The 14,471-nt window shown below is 31.6% G+C and overlaps 1 protein-coding gene across 4 annotated transcripts in view; it reads left to right on the forward strand.

Moving 5' to 3' along the window:
* LOC118204165 (uncharacterized) overlaps positions 1-14,471 on the forward strand; it is an 876,973-nt gene that overhangs the window by 130,392 nt on the left and 732,110 nt on the right. For 2 of the 4 annotated variants that reach the window (XM_085818690.1, XM_085818688.1), the window contains exon 2: positions 1,316-1,449. The gene's annotated coding sequence lies outside the window, so the exon portion shown is untranslated. Of the gene's footprint in view, positions 1-1,032; positions 1,450-14,471 lie in introns of those variants that run through there. The other 2 variants (XM_085818691.1, XM_085818689.1) reach the window with 2 other exon arrangements.

Raw genomic sequence — 14,471 nt, forward strand, 5'->3', positions numbered from 1 at the left:
TTTTAGACCCATTTTCATATACAGTTTCGGAAGCCCTTGCAAACTTTGAAAAAGAATTTATTGATTTAAGAACAAATGTAGAACTGGAATTTCAATTAAAGTTCTCGACATCAAGATTTTACATTTCAGAATTAGGTATCTGAATTTCATGCTCGTCCATAAAATGCTTCTAGAATTTCTCGCAGCGTTTACTTCTTCTTATTTAGTAGAATGTTTAGTGAAGCTTTGCTCTAATAGCTAAACAATTCAGTTCTAATACAGATAAATAATGGAGAAGATTTGAGAATGTTGTTAACAAATCTGCTGTCGAAAACTGTCAAATTAAAAAATTGCCAAATTAGTCTCATCAAGCTCATCTTTTTTTATATAATTATTTTTGTTTAAACTTCTATCTCTTAGAGTTTATTTCAATTACATTTGACAGTGCAAGTACTGCTAATTTCATTAATATACAAATCACCCAACTTTCTCAATGCTGTTTCATTATTTCAGTTTATTTCCTAAACGTGAGCGATAAATGGAAAAAATTCAAACAAATAAATGTGTAACTACATTTCATGCATTTACATATTTTTGTAGAAGTTATAAAGAGCAAGAACGTAGGCACATCCTTATAAGATTTTTTGGTAGCTTTGATTGTTACCTACCTGAATTTACATTAATATTTCCAATATCGAAATAAAAAACAAAATGAGAGGTTCTCGTTTAAAGATAGTAATAGTAAATATACATTTTGAAAATACAAATATTTTTTCCAACACACTTTACTTCGACATCAATAAAACATCTTTCAAAAGCTGAATATGGATAATGAAAAGAAATTTTTTCTTTGGCTAATTATATGTGCTATTTTTTAATTAATATTATACTCTTTAGAAAGCACAACGATCTCCTTGAACTTATGATACCTGACTGAACTTTATAGCTCTTTAATCTTCGCCGGATTTGGCGCGTTCTTTGGCGACAAAACTCAATGCCATGTATGAATCTTGAGGTAACCCCATAAAGAGATGCGGGGGAACCCATCCTTCTCACAGACCGTAGTTTCTCTCGTCTCAGAGGAGCGGGACTTTTCAGTTTACGCCGTCGCACATTGTCAAGTTTCCGGAGATATATTTATCGCCGGTAATTACCCCATATCCGGAATTCTGCATCGATTAATCGATTTGTCTCTTACATCATTATTATTTTTTCAGCTTAGTGTCCCTGAACTCAGATGCAATTTCATCAAACTTCATCAAACTCTAACTTTTCTTAAGTTTTGGGAGCGTTCTGTTGACAACTTCGAGTGAATTAACTTTTCTTCCTTTTCCAGGATCTTTTCTGTGACGAAATATAAATAAACTTGTAAAGTTCAGAACTAATAGGAAATTAGAAACTTTGCAGTGCTAATTTAATGACTGGTATTTGCAGAAAAACTTTGTTTTGGAGTCAACGGTAAAGAAAGGGGTAAGTACTAAATTTTTCCTGCATTAAATCATGTTATGAATTTATCTTTATCATAATGTATGTTATTCGAGCTTTTATGTGATTTTTTCTCATAATAATATAAAGAATAATAGAAAAAACTTTAAGAAATTATATGCGATTTAAATTTACGCTGTCTAAATTCCATATAAGAAATGGCTACAATAACCTTACTTATATTCTTAGTATTTAAGATACAACACACACTTGAACATTTTATTAAATATAGTACCGATTTAAGAATCAAATTTTAATTAAAATTGCTTTCTATTTTCATATTCATATTACAGTTTTATTTAAGAAATTGCTTTGCATATTATTTCACTGCGTACGAGAGGCTTTAAAAAGAGTGGAATTATTTTGACTATTAATTACTTGGTATTAAAGTATAGTTTTGCTTTTTACAAATTGAATCTGAAAGTAATAGTGTAAATTTATATTAATTTATTTTCTTAAAATCTTAATTCCGTTACCAATCATAAATTCCATTGCCGATAATAAATAATGACATTTTAACTATGTCATTATTTATTATAATTTTTAACTATGTCATTTTTAGAAAATGTAATAACTAAGTTATCAAGATACTTAATCTAGGAAATCCCTAAGTAATTCAAAGTTTAGATTTTTTTTTTAATTTCAGTCACTAAGTGGTTTCACGTTTACATGATTTTTTAGTTTGAACAATGTATATATATTATGTATATATAATATTAATTTCAATTATATGATACAATTTAAAACTAATTTTAAAATGTTATATTGAAAATATACAATCTATAAAATATTTGGATGATATATTCTCACAAAATCAGTAAATTACATTATATGGAGATATTTGCAGCAAAATGTTACCTGTTCATATTATATAGCCTTTAGATACTGTTACATCTTCCATATGTACGTTAATTTCCTTGCTTTGCATTTTTAATATTATGAAGTGTATTCAATTGTGTTATAAATATACATAACATTTGTATTTTTTAATTGCCAGTTTAACGAAAAACGTCTTTTCAGTCCAAATTGCCATTTGTAATAGAACTTGGTATTGTACATGGTTAAAATCTTACGTATTTTAGTTTATAATTTTCATCTTACTATTATCTTCATCAGTTTTACTACCTTATGAATAATCAGAAAAATTTAGTTTGGAATATAATCACCATAAATAAACATTGCGCACAGCTTATTATTACACTATTTTCAATATTGAGTACAGTTTTTTTTATTTCATTGATATTCATTCCGCGTTATGACAAAATGGAGCATTTTTCGCGATCGGAGCATTTTTTATTCGGAAGTTGTTTTCATGCATACTTATACATAATTTATATGGTTATATTTCCGTACGATATATTTATTATGTAATACTTTTGAAGGCATATCTCCGAACAGAAGGGTTTTAAATGTTCTAACAATTTAAATTAATATCAATATCTGATTAAAAATGTAAGATTTATTTAAAAGGGAAAGAAAAGTCGTCTTTAAATGTTGTTCTTTAAATCATGACTTTATGAATTAAAAATCTCTTTAAATTTCATTTTTCTCTTTCGAATAAAATACAAGTAAGATATTTTTACATGTTTTAAAGGGTTAAATGATACAATAAAAATATATTTGTGGGTATTTCGCAATTTACCATAATGGATTTCATTAATTTTTGTCATTTTATATAGTTGTTAAAAAACTTCCAGCTTTCTTTGTGGAAGAATATGCAAACAATGCATAATTAGACACAAAAGTAAACATGTCACAGTTCTTTCAGATTTAATTCTCCAGTGAGGACGAGAAAGATGTAAATAAATGAAACGTATAAATAAATGACTGAAAAACTGTATTAACGTCTTTGTAATTTAAATTTATATTACTGCTCTTACTTTAATTAAAAGAAAAAAATTAAGAAAATGATTTTGATATTTGAAAAAAAAATCACATCATTTAGGATCGGCTTATATCAATCGGTTTATATGTTTACAATCACGAGAAAACGTGCATCTTGTGTACAGATATACACTTTAGTCATTTTCAATAAAGTATGTTATGTAAAATTTCTACTGTTTCTTTTTATTTTAACATTTAGCAAAATAAATAAATAAAATTATTTAATAAGTTGGGGTAGTTTTTGTGTAAGCAATTATGTCATCCCAATTATGTCATCCCTCCATGAACATTCTCGTGGAAAATATGATAGCAAGACCTGCTAGCATACGGAAGGTCTTCCGTTCGAATCTCGATGAGAGCAAAGCTCATTTCTCATGTGTCTATCACCAAGAGAACCTAATGGTTTCAAGAGCCACTCGAATTATAATACAGTGAAGGATAATTCGCCACCATCTTTATACAATTTAAATGGGAATGAGTATAAAAATTATTACATTCTCCTCACATGTTCTCGTGGTGCAAGTACTAGTCTGTATAGCCAGCAAAGCGATTCAAATTTCGACGAGGCCATAGTTCAAGTTTTACATTTCCTGCTGAAAATTTTAATGTCTCAAATTCAAGTCAATAAAAGAAATCAACAGCCAAATGTTTAGAAAGATGGATTAGATTAATATTTGTTTTTGAATATTTGAAAATAATGTTTTATATAACACGTTCTATGGAACACTAACTCGCGCTTATGCCATATATCAGAAAAATAATGCTAAACGTTTGAAGTTCATCTACCATTGAACTTTTTTTTTTATAGACAGTTGCGTTAAAATAGACACTTCAAGGAATTTGCTCCCTCCCGGCTCTCCTAGCAACCATGGTGATTCCAACTTCGGCAGATGTTATAGACTACATATATATTTCCTTCCCGCTTTGCGTGTTTTGTTTTGTGAAAAGTGCACGAATGAAGGCTGATGTGAACTATAGTTTCAAATCAGTTGGAGAAAATAAGTGCTGTGCAGAGATGGCGATTTCCGAAATGAGAGAAGTTAAAGTGTATTAAAGAGCTGGAAGTGTTCTACTTCTAAGTAATAAACTATAGTTAAAAAACTTTCAAAGAGATATTATTTCATATTTAAGATACAACTGTAAAAAATAAATATGATATTCATATAAGAACATTGTTCTTTACTGAGAAAACATGACAATAAATTACAGCGAATTTATGTGCACAACCGTTCGGTTACTTATGTTCTTCATTAAATAAATGTTCATAATTTAGTAGCATATAACTATATTCTTAAGCAATATATATTGAAAGTATCAAGAAGTATGTGATTTTATACACCTTTATTTAATCAATTATAAAGTTCTGATTATTCTAAATCAATTTTAATGAAAGATTCATTAGATTTATTTCACAGTAGAAAGCATGGTATATCCATATTGCCTTCGCCGGAAATAGAGCTCCAAACCACCTGATTACTAGGCGGACGTGCTTCCAAATACACTACAAAAGTATGTGGCAGAGAAGAAGAAAATTCCTTACAAACTGGTATATGGCAGTGACTTTCTCTACTAATAATAGAAAGTCTATAGATTCAGATAAAAGAAAATATCTGGTTTTATTCAATTTTCAGTTAGTAAGATTGTCTTAACTTACTTGCCATTAATAGAAAAGGCGGTTGTGTTAGCAGTTGCTAATTGATGTTCACTTTCAGACTAGTCTGAGCTTGTATCACGTAGGACATATAAGCGATAAAGAAAAAATAATTATACTTGTTCCTCATAATTAAATATAAAACATGGACGTTGATCTTAAAGTAAATTCTAAGCAGTCATCTTCCATGCTAATCTAAAGCTAGTACTATAAATCGACGAAGTATATATACACTAAATTATTTTTTAAAATTATAAGGAAATCAGACCTCCGGTTAACCTCCACAGATATATGGAAGGAGAAATTATGTTTATAATTACTGTATTCTCAGTTGCCGAATACTTTTTAGTTATTAATTGAAGGAATGTATTTAATGAAGATTTCACAAAAGGGCTTTAGTAATTGTTATAATAAACTGGATTTATTTTTGCTAACAAGTCCGCACTATACCTAAAGCTATGGCAAAATATTTAAAATTGTTAAACCTTTTTGTCAAACTTTATGTACATTAGAGATTTCAAACGCGACATAATTTTTTACTTGGACTTTCTGCTCACAAGTTACACTAGATTTTTTGGATTTTTAATTTATGTCCCATTGATTGTAAAAAATGTCTTATTATCTAAACTTTTAACGTATTTTGGCAACAGATGAGATCTGAAACAAAGAAGTAGTAATGTAAAAAATACATCAAAAACGTGAAACTATGCCATATTTTTCTGTGACTAGTTGATACTTATGCCGTGATCCAATGACCGTTTACCACTGCGGCATTTTTTGTAATGTTCATAAATTGTGAAAATCATGATATTTATGTTACAGTGTGAACGTAGCCTAAGTGCGCAGTGAAGCGTTTGTTACAGCACTGACTATTGAATGAACACATACCTAAATAGTTCCTTCTCCAGTCTTTCACTCACAGTCCATCTTCAGCTCATGTTGAGGTAAGCTCACTCGATAAATAAACGATAAACTTGTGAATGTTAATTAATAGTATCAAATACAGAATTATACGTACGAAAGTTTATAACAGCACATTTAAATTTCTACCCTGCAGAAAGCAAATAAAAGAGTAAAATGCGTAAACATGTTTTACTCAGAAAAATAGTGATTAAATTTACAGTGTCTCCCCAGACGGCGGGAAAACCCAGACGGAGTGTTTAGGGGAACCTACTGCGGTACCAAAAGGCACAGGTTTGAATCCCGAAAAACGCATGAATGTTTGCAAATGCGTAGGTATTTTTGGCATGGGGACACTCTAAATATATGGCGTGCCAAAAGTCCTCTCGTGTGATTTCGAGGTAGGGAAGAGGGATGGGAGATCCTCGGATCACTCCCTGGGAAGCTCTCTCTAAAACCTGGGGTGGAAGTAGAAGTCCAACCTCCTTGAGGTTATGGCAACCATTCTTCCATGAAGTACATGGACAAGACAGCAACATTAACAATATGTAAACGTATATTGATTATTTTTTTGTATTTTACATTAATACGTATCATACGCATCAAATAATCGCTTAGTGCCCAGTTTTTTTTTTTTTTTTTTTTTTTGTTTTTGCTGTTTTACACACAGCTATTAAAATATTTTAATGCGCAACTTTAAACTATTTAAAAATAGTATTTATCTTCATCGGCCCTCATTCATAAAATGTTGAAAATGTTTCAAATTTATGGTGCATACATCCTTGTAATAATTTATTTCAATTCTTTACTAGAATACTAGTCTCAAATTTAAAAACTGACAATAGTTTAATGCTGAATTCGGATTTAGGGAATTATTGAAGTGCTAATTTTATATTTCTAGGGCAAAATTGATTAAACACAGAGTGAAAATAATTTAATTGTAAAAAACGAAACCTTCTAAAGTGAGAGTGTTTCTTATGATACCATATTCCCTGGAATATTATGCGTTTCCTTTAAGGTAAATGAAAACGTTTATGATTTTCTTTCCGTCCGAGAAAATATTTCTTTCCAAAGGGTAGATTGGGGGGGGGGGAAGAGCTCCGAATATTTTGCGGTATATTCAAGAAGAAGGTGAAGTCAGTACTAAAGTGTACTCTGAAACCCTCTTTCAGTTTGTTTTCGCACAAAAACTGATCTCTGCTTCTTTTTCTTACATGCTTCAGAGAATTGTGAAATTGAAATTCTCGGTTATGTAAACTCAAGTTATACTCCCTCTACGCGTTTATCATAATTTATGTTTCCTCAAGGGCTTAGCTTTCTAATATCCGAAACATTTTTACCTCCTATATAGCCGTATTTTTTGGCTTTTCTACAAAGCTTGAGTTGTTTGAAATTTATGATCAACTTGCAGCTGAAGGAATGAACCCAGGTGAAGTCTTGCAGTTCTTTTCAATGAGCTTGTACGTTGGATAAAATATCTTGTTTACGATGGAAAGAAATAGCCAGTGAAAGGGATCTTACTTCAAAATCTTTATCTTTTAACTGTTAGATTAATAGCCAAGTTTTCTAACTCCTTAAAGTTTGTAAAAGTACTTATTTAATATTTTCTAAGAAGTGGATCAGTTTTTCTAAATCTTACTAAATGTATAGTTATATTTAGATTTGTACAGAAATTCAGGAAACAGTGTTACTGCATGGATTAACGAATATCATTACTATGTGCATTAATGTACGAAGAACGTAATCTAATGTATGAGTGTATGTAATCACCATTTTAAATATACTTATTAAAATTATAAAGATGGATGCAATACAATGCCTTCTAAATACAGATTCTTGGAAATGATAAGAATGATAGCATGGACTCACAGTCAAATTTCTAAAAGACTAATTAGTTACACTGAATTTATTTCGTACTCTGTGTATGACTAGAACAATTGCTCTTAAAAGTAAAACATATCCGAGTACTCGGTTTTGGTGACATTACTTATCTGGATTGCTTGATGTATATATATATATGTTACGGTGAAACACCGAAATCTGGAGAATGTCGACTTTCACCGGTGAATGTCAACATTCACATAGTCGCTTGGTATATGTCCGAAATATTTTCCAAATACTCTTATTTCTGACTTAACCGGTAAATGTCGACATTCACCATGATCTAATAGTGAATGTTGAATATATGATAATATTATATTTTCTTCTTCGTAATTCAGTCGCGTAAAAACGCAGGTGAAACTTAAAATAAGAACTTAAGAACATAAGAACTTAAAACACACAGTACATTCAAAATGAGAAAGGAAAATAATAGAAGTTAAAAACTTACTAAATTATGTGATTCAGATCTTATTTATTGCAACAACTTAAACTATTATGAAAATTTGAATTGCACAAGAGGCCGTTGCTTTTACAACTGCATTTATTTGTGAAACACTTCCTTTTGAAATGACAGCGTGTACATATACTCCTCTCTTTTCGACCTACACCAGAGCATATCTATGATTGTCGACATACACCGGTGAGGGTCCGGATGTGCAAGAATGTAATGCAATAGTCGATCTCTCAACGACGTATTTGCTGAATGTTGACATTCTCCGGTGAAAGTAGACATTCTCCAATTTCGGTCTTTCACGGTAACATATACATATATAAATTCAAAATAAAGAAATTAAAAAGCCTATAACTTGAGCTAAAGTTTGCAACAAGATTTTTTAAAGAACAAGCAAGGAACACAGATTTTTTAAAAAAGGAGATTGAAATTACCTTTTAAAATACTAACTTAAATTCTGACTAAAAATATTTCATTCATGGTTTTAAACGGAATTTATGTTCTTTGGAGATGGTATATGGAAAGATTTCTTATTATAAATTATTATGAATTATTGGCTTATATATATATATGCAGTTATATAGGAAAGATACATTAGTATGGAATTCAACAATGAGGACTGAAGTGACGTACGACTTTTGTATTTGTTTGGCAATAGTAATGAGGAAAGCATATCAACTGGTATTTAAAGGGTACCCTTAGAATTATATCCCAATCATCACAACCATAGGTTCAGGTTTTAGCATTCGAAACACCGTCCAACCCAACAAACATTTACTAGAGTTGTGGTATAACCCGCAAATAATCATGAAAGTATAACACTGGGTTTATTACACGCCATCACAAATTTACTTCATGAGCTTCCCGTGAAACATTAAATTTCCGCTAATTATTTAAAGCAGCGTTTCATTTAATGAAATGCGTTGCTGCATTGATCAAAGTATTTATATATGTTGTATACTAAAATTAAACAAAGATAAACATCAAAGCTCTTAACGTTCCTACTTAAAATGCGATGCAATAAATTAAAGTTAATGTGGCCATCTGCAAGATTTCTTCTCGAAGCGCTATGACATTGTGTCCTTCGTGTCAAGGGTTTTTCTGTCAGCAAGCTGTACTTCTTCTGGGATAAAGGCATAGATTTCTGGATTTTCTGCTATTAATGACAATGACCTGCTTTTCGAGTTGGACGGTATGGCAATAAGTGAAGGCTCACAGCTACTCAGATGCAGTTCGAATCCCTGACCTTGGTTGTATATTGTATCTTTGCTCCGTTACCACCGATATAATATCAGTCTATTTCATGTGGTGCACCCTGGGTAATGCTTTCGATGATTAGACCGCAAAGTAACGGATCAGTTTGGCCATTCTCGATAAATCGTCGAGAAGTTAGTATCTGATCAGTTCGAAAACGAATCTTCTCATTTGCCCTCGGATAATAATTGTTTTTTCAAGTTTATACCGCTTATTATAATTAGATACCTTCTGAAAACGCACTTTTTAAATTAGATGATATTCCAACTTAAGCGTACGATACATTATTTGTTTTTACCATTGAACTAAAATCTTGTCTGTTAAGCTGACTGCTACACAACAGAACGCTATAAACGAATGATTTTTAATCCTATACATCCACCTATTAAGGAAAGATGTGACGTTTAGTCGACCAATCCAAATTGATGAGGAATTTGCTTCAACCACTTCAATTTCTGGAACCATTACAGAGATTATTAGGAACATTTAAGCAGTGAAAAATATAGTTAAATTCGCTTTTAATGTAGTTTTGACTCAAATGCGAAACTTCAGACTGAAGAAATATACGTTATTGAAATTGAAAGATTAAAATGTTAATATTTACATCAAGAGCGTAAGGCAAAGATGTCTTTTATTTCTACAGAGTTGGTGGATATGTGTTTGTGTTTTAGATTGTGGTTCATTTGCTACTAATCTAAAAAATCCCCGTATTAAAATTACTATTTTTTAAAATATGCTGTTATGCAAAATTCGCTTTTAAATTTATTCTTTCCACTTTAAAAATAAACTAACTTCACTTCGATACCAAACACATTCTGCAAGAGTACACTTTCAAACTTAATTTCATGATACTTCGCATACTGAGTATTATTCATAAATGTGCACTTTAAAGCAAGGAATTACACTTAATTTTAAAACACTGAAGTTTTCATGCTCTTAAATACAGAACTGACACGATTTTGGCTATCATGGGGAGGCACGTAGGGAGAAGAGGAGAGAAAATTCCCCATAATCCAACTTCTGCAGTGAAAATGGTGGACGTTCTCTTTGATAAATGCCTTTGAGTTGGCGTCTTGAAAGATGAAAGATGATCTTTTGGTGAAGTATCAGTGTCACATAAATCCAACTTATTAAGAAAGTGCTGTGGAGAATGATAAAAGATTTGGAAATCTGTGTGTATCGAAGTCACTTAAACGATTCTTATTTTGAGAAAAGTTGCAGTAGAAATTTAACTTCGTTTAATTGTTGGTTAAGCAAAGTTGCAAACTGTCACGCAACACCTCTCAGAAAGTATCTCTTAAAATACTTCAGCACAAATAAAACAAGTAAGTAGAGTTTTCAGAAAATTAACAGTTCTGAATTAGATCTAATCTTTATGTTTACCGTTAATACCGAGGCCCGTGTTCGTGTTAAGTTAAAACTTTAGACCAAGTAGAACAATATAAAATTCTTATAAGTTTCGGAATTCACTAAGGCAAAGTTCTGCTTTTTATAATCAGAGGCCTAGAATGTTTATGTGAAGTGAAGATATATAGTTTTAAAAGTTTTATAAATGCTAAAATTAGCTAGATATTAATTTCGAAATAAGTCACTAATAGCAACATCAAACATTAAATCATCGGTATACATGTACTGCAGTAAGAATACATATACATGAAAAGGATTTTTGAAATTTTTGTTTACCTTGTTTTTCCAACTTAAATCATACGTTAAAAATTTATTAGGTACACAGAATAAAATTAATCTTACATATAAGTCAAATAGATTTACATTAAATGATAAAAAAAAATAGTGTACTGTATTTACGCTGAATATTGCTAGACACAAACAAAGAATCAACGTAAGATCAAAGATATAAAAAAAATCAATTTGTACTGCAAAATAATGATATAAGACGTAAAGTAAAAATTAGTTGCATTAATACGTGTTCTCCGTGTGCATTAATTTTGATAGCCCTCGGGAGCATATATTTAGATATAGGAAATTACGGATGCCTGAATTCTGAGTAATCACAATTGCACTGTACTATTCCCTTTGCTTCTTTATTCTTATGACAGATATAGTAACATTGCTGAGAAATTTCTTCATTTCCTCAAAACATAAAACTGGGAATTTTCAAAGTGTCAAAGTGTGCATCAATTCCACATAAGATCCAGTTACGATATCAGTCTTAACCATTTGCAAAGCATGATAGTACTTCTATTTTTCACAGTAATAAATGCATCTGAATACAGTTTGATCTGTCAATTTATCAGATTGGTAGTGGTGTAGTGGTCAGCACATTCGGAGCGTATTCGAGAGGCCCGTGGTTCGAATCCCGGTGATGTAGTTGCTCATTTTTCATCTCTCCTGTTTCAAAAATAACCTAATGTATCTACAATGGCGCCCGAACTTAAAAAACGTGGTGGCTTATGATTCTTCTCCACCACGATTTGGCGATTGGGTCCCCTAATCCATTAGTCGCCCTTTAAAAGGGAGAAGATGTAAGGATTTTCCCCCCGCCTTCTTAGCATGCATTCGTGGTGTAGTGGTCAGCACGCTCGGCGCGTATTCTAGAAGCCCGTGGTTCAAGTCCTGGCGAGGACATTGCTCATTTTTCATCTCTCCTACTTTAAAAATAGGCTAATGACTCTACAGTCCTAGAGATGTTACGCATGAGGATCAAGTTATTTCTGTCATCTTTCAGGTATATTTGCTATGCCAAGACATAGACAGATCAGGGCAGTGTTCACAATCTCCTAAAGAGCTGTATTTTAAAAACAGTTGGGGGGTTATGATTTGAGATTTATATACCCAATGAATATGGTGTACGCCACTATCAAATTTGTCAAGTACTACATGAACTGGGCCCAAATGCTCCCACCAGTACTCTGCGGGGAGGAACCACACCTGTGGGTCAACAGCATCAGATGGCGTACACAGTTATCACCTCTGTCCTCACCAAAGGTTCCACCCAGCCTCTGGTGAGCCGACCGTCTGACAGAGTAAAGAGTTATTACCTCTGTCCTCAGAGCCTCGAAGTTTTTCTTGATTCGCCCTTAGTCCACCAGTATAAAACGATCTCCATCTGGGGTCTGGAACTGCCAGGCTCGTGTTTCTATTTCCCCAGAGCGCTACTGCCATAGTAAGATAATAAGTCAATGTGTACACCCTAACGGGATGTGGGGGGATATTCGAAAGGTCATGTTTTCTCTCACACTCTACCCGACATTAACAGCCTTAAAAACGCAATTCGTTTCGCAACTGAGAATTTTTGGTAAAAGCTCTACATTGATTTTTGGCACGTGCAGTTAGAATATGTCTTAAATGCCTTGATGGACACAACGTTTTTACTGAAATGTATTTTGTATCGTAACCCAAGACTTTGACTTTTGCTACCTTTATTCCGTTGCATTAATTTGCTGTGTATAATGAATCTGCTACCCCACTTTGAAATCAGTAATATGAAATATCACAATCTGCATTGCTCTAGAATAAATAATCCTGAAGTATACGATCCACTATTTCATGAAAAACATATTGTTGTAAATAATAACTTATGAGCTTTTTTTATGACCATGAGTTATAATTTCTCAAAATAAAGCACACTGCATATAAATATAATACCTATGTTTGTGAATGATAAATAGAATAGTAGATACGTTATACATTATATATACGCAAGTATAAAACTGGATTATTTTCGTGACAATTTATCCTTCTCTCTAATTTCGTACCGTACTGCATCGTTGCTGATTTTTCTCCCACTTTTAAATTTATTAGGGATGCAGCATAAATATGTGAAGTTTATATCAAACTATAAATCTGTCTTTCTCTAAGAGAGAGTTAATAAATTCTTATAAAGATACCGCAACATTTTATGTTATTCCCACTAGAGCGACTGAATGTTAATTATACATTACACAACGTTATAAGTTATAAGAATACCTTATGTTTGAATATTATTACTTTAAATTATGATTAAGAGTTCTGATATTTTTATATAACAAAAGTGCAGGTTACTAACGAGAAGGACACAGAAGGGTTGGAAATATTTTCATAATAGTGCGTTGATCCTTCCCTAGCGAGAATGAAAAGCATATGCCGTAATAAAACCTTCAATAGTCACAGTACAAACTGCATGTATCAATAATATGTATAAGAATATATATTATACTTTATTTCATCATCATGAGATCTCTACAGTATTTATCATGGAAACACAATAATTATAATTAACAGTAAATTTATGTCAATTTCTGATGCAAATATTTTCAGATCAGTTTAAAAGATTATTTACTCGTATAAAATAAAGCTCATATTAAGAAATAAAATCCTAATGCATCTGAAATTAATCAAAATGATTTATATCTTGCTACAAATTAGAAGAACCATTTTCATAACGTTTCATTTTTGATAAATGCGCAGGCCTGAGGGTTAGTGATCAGCTGATACTGACTGTGCCCGGCAATAATTCTGTGACAATAATATCCTTGCATAATTGGAGTTTCTTTAACTCCGAAAGCTTTAGCGGAAGACTGGTGATACTGAAAAAATAATTATTTTTGACTCATCAAAACTGCTAGATATAGATTTCAATAGGTGACAGCATCACGTGTTTTACTTTAACTAGAACTTGTTCGGCTAAAATGAAGAGGTCTTAAGGTCAGTTTTATAGAAGTGAGAACATACTAGTACTCGAGAAATAAGCAGCAGTTCGCTAATAAAAATTTCGACGAAGACATCTTTCTAATATCAGATAACCATTGTATAATTTTTTTAATAAATGACAAAAACGTATAAATAGTTATTATGTTAGAAATAAATCAAATATCAGAAAGCAAATATTAAATCATAAGTATATTTCAAGGTGAAAAATAACACTGCTGATATGGGTAACTTGTTCTATTACACATTTTGGTTCTCATATTCGATGAATCTAATTTTATTATTATTTGTAGTTATCACCAATAGTAAGGAGGAAACGCATCTACAGTTTGACACAAA

The sequence above is a fragment of the Stegodyphus dumicola genome, chromosome 6 (genome assembly GCF_044657685.1).
Source record: "Stegodyphus dumicola isolate Sdum_Otavi_A_Nest chromosome 6, ASM4465768v1".
NCBI classification, from domain to species: domain Eukaryota; kingdom Metazoa; phylum Arthropoda; class Arachnida; order Araneae; family Eresidae; genus Stegodyphus; species Stegodyphus dumicola.